The following is a 6,865-nucleotide window of genomic DNA, read 5'->3' as shown; positions in this document are numbered from 1 at the left end:
ACCCAATTAGCTTGAAAGCTGAAAGCTCTTAAAGCGGGATTTTTCTCATTCCATTTGATTCTATGCAGTACCAAGGAATTTTGTCTCCTGCATTATATGAGCAAATACCAGTTTACTGGGGAGGGGTCCAAAGGCTCAAGGCTTCCTTCCCTTTTCTCTGTAATCAGTAACTCACAAACTTGGTCTACCCTGACTTGTAGGTAATATGGTCCTGTTGACTGCACAGCCCTTCTTCCTCCCTCCCTGTTAAGACTGGAGCTATCCCTGATACATAATCAGTAACATAATTTTGTTTTCACTGTATTCTTTCTGTGTATTGTATGCAAGGTACAGAGTTTAAATAGCAGAAAAAAAAATAATACATCAAGATTCACACAAGTGCAGGACAGTCAGTGTAAATACTGAGTGTGTTGAATAAGGTTGAGTTGATACTGGAGGAAGAACATATTTCTGGGGATATCTTAGAATCATAGATCTCGATCCATTATTTTTGTGTCCATGCTATTTATTGTATCTGTTTTTAAGAAAAAGTACTTAAAAATATGATACAGCCACACTTTTATTGTATGCTAAAATAGACTTCGTCAAGGAGCATTACTGGTAATTGATTAGCTTTAAACTTGAGTAGCATTAACTCATCCCTTATTTCAGGGAAAATTTAAACAAATGTGTGACTTTAAGTGCACGTAAGTTTACAATTACTGAGCCATTTTTCATTAGCCATGAATAATTTTCCTTCCTCTGTGAGGATTTATAAAACAACCTGGAATGACGTGTGGAGAATTAGCCATTTTTAAGATTTCCATGCTTGAAAATTTCAATCAGGACATATGGCGAAAGTGCAGTTTATTTTTCATGCTGGCTTAACTCAAGTGACTGAATTGATTTTACTCATGCTTTCCAAAATAATTCATCACTGGACTGAGAACAGGCGCAGACACTTTTGGCTTGACAGAATTTGCATGAGAAAGTTAGGAGCCACTGATGAAGGGGAGGGCCAAGCAGTGGTTAAAATTCCTCTTTGATGGCAGTGGTCACTTACCAGCTGGATCCTGAAGAAGCTTAGGCTGCACAGTAAAGTGAGCAATATTGGAGGATTCCAGCGGAAACTTAATAGACTGATGAATACTTTTTGTGCTTGATGAACTGTAATTTCATAGGAAGGCCAAATGCTACTGGTCAAACACAGCCTAACAAAAAAAGATTTATGCCATTAAATCTTTTATGGGAATTGTTATTTGACTGTCTTCCCAAAGCGGCAGTCATAACTGGGGGAAAAAACCCTCCATCAATCCCTACCAAAAAAAAAAGTAACAAGAATGAAAAACTAACCACTATTCACGTTCCATTTACCTTTTGTCCCAAAGTGTAGTAAACTATGAACAGAAAATTACAATTAGCAAAAGTAAAGCAAGTAAAACATTGGGAATTTATTTTCGAACAGAATTCAGTCATGCAACTCTGCCTTGAAACAGTGCACAATCCAGTCCTCAGTACCTCAAAAGTATCTTGGCTTATCTGTGTTTAATATCTGCTCCCATTCTGTCCTTTACACAGTTTCACAGAGAACTGATGTTCTTCCTGATGGATCAGTTAGCCAAATTAGACTTTTGGCGGGCTCTGTGGAAATTACATCATACAAAAGGAAACTAGGGACATGTTGGCAGATCCCAGAAACAGCCAGAACAAAATGGCAGTGCACAGAGTCGTGATCCCAAAGGCAGTGTCAGTGGTAGCTCGAGGCTGCTCATTGTCATAGACTAAATTTATTTTGTCACTTGAAGGCTGAGCATAAGGCTAAGTTGCTTTTGCTACAGAAATGCCAGCTAGAAGAGGGAAAGGCAGAGGAACAGCTATGCTAATTTGACTTGCTGGCTAAACCAGCAGTCTACATATCCCTAACTTTCCCTCAGAAAAAGTAGTCAGCTTGGTGCTCCAGATGCCTGGCATAAACAAACTAGGTAGATGATCACGCCTGTGTTGCAGCTCTCAGTACCTGCCTTCTCTGCCAATGATCAGAGCCTGTCTCGGGCAGTACGGGTGTGTTAACTGAATCCCTGGGCTAATGAAAGGTGTTTCTCAGCAGGGCTAATTGCAGCAGTTGTAATATCACTACATTGTTTGTGGTCAGCTCTTGCCAAGGTAATGATTTCTGTATTTCAGAGAACCTGATGTTCTAATTTAGTAAAACAAACAACAGGTGTAGACAAAGCTTCTGAGTCCGGATACACCATAAAGAAGACAAAAAAAAAAAAAGGAAAAAGAATGGTAAGTGCTAACCTTGATATAAAGGGAAATAAGTAAAATCTGTCTACAAGAAAGAGTAGGCTTAGACTTTACAAAGGCTTCTAACTATTGTTGCATGCAGGTTTTAGGACAGAGTGTTTATGACAGTTGGGTAAACAAAACTGCAGATGCCCTGAAGTGGAGCTCCTTAAATCTAAAAGAAAATAGTTGTATGATGCTATCCATGAGTCTAAGCCTCTACACTTTGAGGATCTAGTCCAGAAAACCTCCCTAAATTTTTGTAATATTTCTCTAGGAGTAGGTAAGGTGATCAATTGTAATTCAGACAATTGTTGTTGCTTTCTATTCCCCACAGCTTTTCTCTAGCTGATAGATATTCAGAGCCTTGCTTAGTTATTTCCTTTCTTCTTGAAGAGCAGTTAATTTAGTTTCATACCTTCTGCTTGTTTGTGCAGGAAATAAAGCAAAAGTCTTGCTGGTTTGCACTGCAAAAAATCTCCCTGAATTTCAATTAATGAACAGGTTCATTGAAACTATTCACTCTCTAGTGAAATGTAATTATTCCTGGAAGAGTTAGGGCCAGTTCACCTCGCCCCTGAATGGAGTAGTGTCTCTCTGTTCCAAAGCCTTCTGGATTCAGTCCTTACCTATATTGTTATAGGACAGACAAATTAGAGGAGACTGAGAAATGAGTAGTATAGGTAAAGTATATTGTCATTTTTGTGTTATGGATTGTTCTTCTGTATCCTGTCTTTTTCCTTCCTAATCCACCCTAACTGTGCCAAAGTATATTAAATGGTGTGTTTTTTCCTTTTCTGAGAACCGTGAAGCCTGCTTGAATTAATAAGAGAATCAAAGGAAAATGAACTCTGAAAGTGAAAAATGAGAAAAATCTCTAGATAACAAACCTTTTTATATGCCCATCAAGAAGACCTGCAACTTTTAAATTAATTGCCTTTAGATGAATACAATGTATCAAAGAAATTTCAACACCTACTTTATGCCTTAAAACATTTTAGTGCCTCATTAATACACTTCAGATCGGCCAGGTTGTTAAGTGTCCATTGCCAAACAGTGATAGAGTGCAAGAAATAGGCATCTGTACCAGTAAAGTATCATCTGAATCCAGTTAGGAACTTGCGTGTTAAGGTTATATTAGCAAGACAGAAATTGCCAAAGAAATTGTACTTTTATTAAATTCTGTTAATTTATTCTTTCTGAGCTCTAGAGGTTTAATACGACTCAGATTACTTGTCCAAAACACTGTTTAAGTATTTCACTCTCTCTTCTGAAAGAAAACTTGGTATTTTTAGGAGCATTCTTAAAATTTAATTTGTTCCTATTTTCCATACAGATATAAAACATGCAAGTTCTAGTTGGTTTCCAAGCACCATGACAAGTGTTTTGATTTTGTCTGTGCAAACCGGACCGATAGAAGTTACACTGCCGTGTGGAAAGCCATGTCAACAAGAGTTTCTTCTGAGCTGATTAAATAGTTTGTTTGGTTAGGCTTGCAAACTTTGTCTGAACTATTCAACAAATAGTTTGTGCCAACTCAAAGAAAGAGTGCAATTGAATCAGTGAATAAGCATGTTTTATTCCCAGGGTTGCTGATCAAGAGTTTTTTGGCATCATGTTAGAAACTGGAGCTTAAATTTGAAATTCCAGCTGAATTCCGTACTCCAAGAAACAGTCAAACCTTAGTGTTGGTAGAATTCATCACCTTGTAGAAAGAATGTGTTTTATGATGACTCGTAACTTGAAATAATTTCTTTTCTATATAAATTGTGTTATAATCGTTGTGAAACAATGTATTTCATTATTACATTGAATGCTGATAATTTTGCTGTGGTTGAACTGTATTCTGGTGATTCTTACATATTGTTCTATTCTGGTGGTCACTTCTTTCCTAAGTCTGCTTTGTATTTATTCAGTATGGTATTAGGGCACTTCAATCAAGGAATGGCTGTTTCGGTTCCACTGCCAGCAACTTGGCAAATCAAAATCAACATGTAGTTTTCATCATGAGATTTGTTAATAATTCTTCACTTCTGTATGCCTCTACTTTACATAGCCCTTCAATTTCAAGCATCTTAACGTGTCAAAAGAACGCATGTTTCAGATGTTTGACAGCTGGGGAGTTTATTTTTTAATGTAAGCTTTCCTTTGATCAATTTTTACTCGTATTAGTAGTCCATTGCTACACAAAGTGATTCTGGGATCACTCTCTTCACTGCTGTTAAGAAACAGGACATGAATTAGAGGCATTGGGATGATGCACATGGTTGATGCTCGAGGGACTGTGGGCAGAGTGTAATCTGAAAGTGACAAATAGGTGATTTCATATTCATATAGATGGGTGATACCTGTCTTGCTATAAGGTTGAATATGAGTTGGAACATGTGTAAGGAGACTGGGAAAGAGGAAAGTCTTGGCTAGTCTGTCTTCTCTGGTGCTTGGCTACTCTGCTTACCGAATCAGATTCTGAAGACTATTTTACAAGTCTTTTCTGTTAAATTACTTTTACTCTTTTTTTCCTTGAAGACCTGCATTGCTATCCATTTTAATAGACTTGATCAAATATTTAATATTGATTGTATTGAAATGGGATGGTTATGATCTTTGTGCTGTGTTCCCATTCTGTTTACTGTTGACAGACTGTGACTCCACCCAGAAAAATACCCTACAGTAACGTTTGATAGTAACAGCCTTCAGACTCAGATCTTTGGCAAAGAGGACTAAAATATCTTTAATGTCTCCATTACGTTGTGTCTTCTGCTTCCCTGCCATAGCACAGAGAACAAAAGTGACTTTCAGAGAGATGACATGCTTCTCCTTAATACCTCCATGCTCTGCATAAAAACTATCTGACAGTCTGGCCTGATCTAAAGGTATTCTGTTGCATGGCAGAGGAAACTGTTGTTTGTTTGTTTGCTTGTTTTCCCTATTATTCCAGGACTATATTCATGTTTACAGATCGTTGCTACATCAATTCATGTAATACAAAAAAGAGCACAATAAAGCTGGAACAAAGGCAAGTAGATTAACCATACAGTGGCATTCTGGAGATTGCAGATTTACCAGGGGCAGTTTAATTCATCTAATTATGCTTTATGAAAAGCCTGCTGAAAGGGAACTTTTCTCCTCAGACAGACATTGTACAAGTATCAGCAGCGTAGTGGTTACTGATGGCCTTGCAGAAGGTAGGTATATAGTTATATTTTACTAATAGCAAAAAAAATCCATCTTTCTTGGATCTTCTCATTGTTTTCAAAATCCAGGATAGGGGCCTGGGGACTAATTGGCCTATTACACACAAGTCTCTTAGGAAGCTCTCTTGGCACTTGATGCACTCAGGACTTATATAATTATATATCTTAATTATAAAGTGGTGAACTTGCTCTCATAAAAAGAGAGCAGCTTCCATTTCTCAATGTTTACCTACTTTTAAAGCAAAGTTTGTACTTCTAGAGGATCTATGGAGGTTATGTTCCTAAGGACTAGATACTTTAGCAGAACAAGGTGCTGATCATTCATATGTCTAAATGTTGTCACAATTTGAGGACTAATTAAAGCTGCAGCCAGAGTGGGAGGTTAAATGGCACTTCTCCAGAGGTCCAGTCCAAGCAGGGAGAGTGCAATCCAGCAGTCAGTTTGGTAGCAATGTAAGCCCTCATTCTTCTGCTAACACCAGTGGTGAGCTTTCTCCCTATGTTGCCCTGATGGAATGTGAGCTCTTTCTGGCTAGATGCTATTTAGATGAATAAGGGTAGAAATATGCTGAGTCTGATAAACCCTTCTTCATTGCCTTCTTCCCCATTTGGACCTGTTGGTATACCTCACTGGGGTATCCACATGGCCTGCCATCTAACCAAGAGACTTTTGAAATAAATGGATGAGTCAACTTGAAAAGAAGTGTAAAAGAAGCATGTAAATTTGGTACAGGAAGGGAGGGGGAAGTGGAAAGAGAGAAGCAGTCAAAACCTATTTTGATACTTCCAAAAGTCACCCTCTGGCATGACAACTTCTGTCTAGACCTAACAGAGCATCCTCCACATTGAAGCAATCCAGTCACTGCACTGACAAGACAGGGAGCAAAAAGTAAGGACCTGTGTAAGTGAACTTGTGGTGTGCTTTCTCAGCCACATAGGGATTGTAGAGGGTAGCATCGATACAAACAAAGCAAAAGAACCCACATTTCCAGGAATATGGTGGTGTGAATAGGAGGAACTGCACTTCCAGAAGAGAGTGGTGAGGGCCCATTATCCTTGAGCCCTGTGAGAGTGGTGTGTGTGCATAACTATGAATGTGGGGGATGCTGTAACTCTTGGGATTAGTTACAGTGTGCTTAGAAATTTATAGGTATTTACTAACATTCCAGAAACTTCTAATATTGTGGTTTATGTGTTATATTCCTGATACTGATCCTGAATATGTAGCTTACCGATTGCCAGTTAATCACATTGTTATTAAATCATTGGTTTCTTTGTGGCTTGATTTAAACCATGTGAATTGAGCAGTTTTTCCTGGTAATGTACCCTGACAAGACATGCTTTGTGCAGCAGCAAGGTGATTGTTCCTCAGTCACTACCTTCAGCCAGCTGTCTCCAGCTTTGAG

This window comes from Pipra filicauda, unplaced genomic scaffold (assembly GCF_003945595.2).
Source record: "Pipra filicauda isolate LSUMZ 115617 unplaced genomic scaffold, ASM394559v2 scaffold84_size4826128_pilon, whole genome shotgun sequence".
Lineage (NCBI taxonomy): Eukaryota > Metazoa > Chordata > Aves > Passeriformes > Pipridae > Pipra > Pipra filicauda.
Note: the sequence above shows the minus strand (reverse complement) of the source record.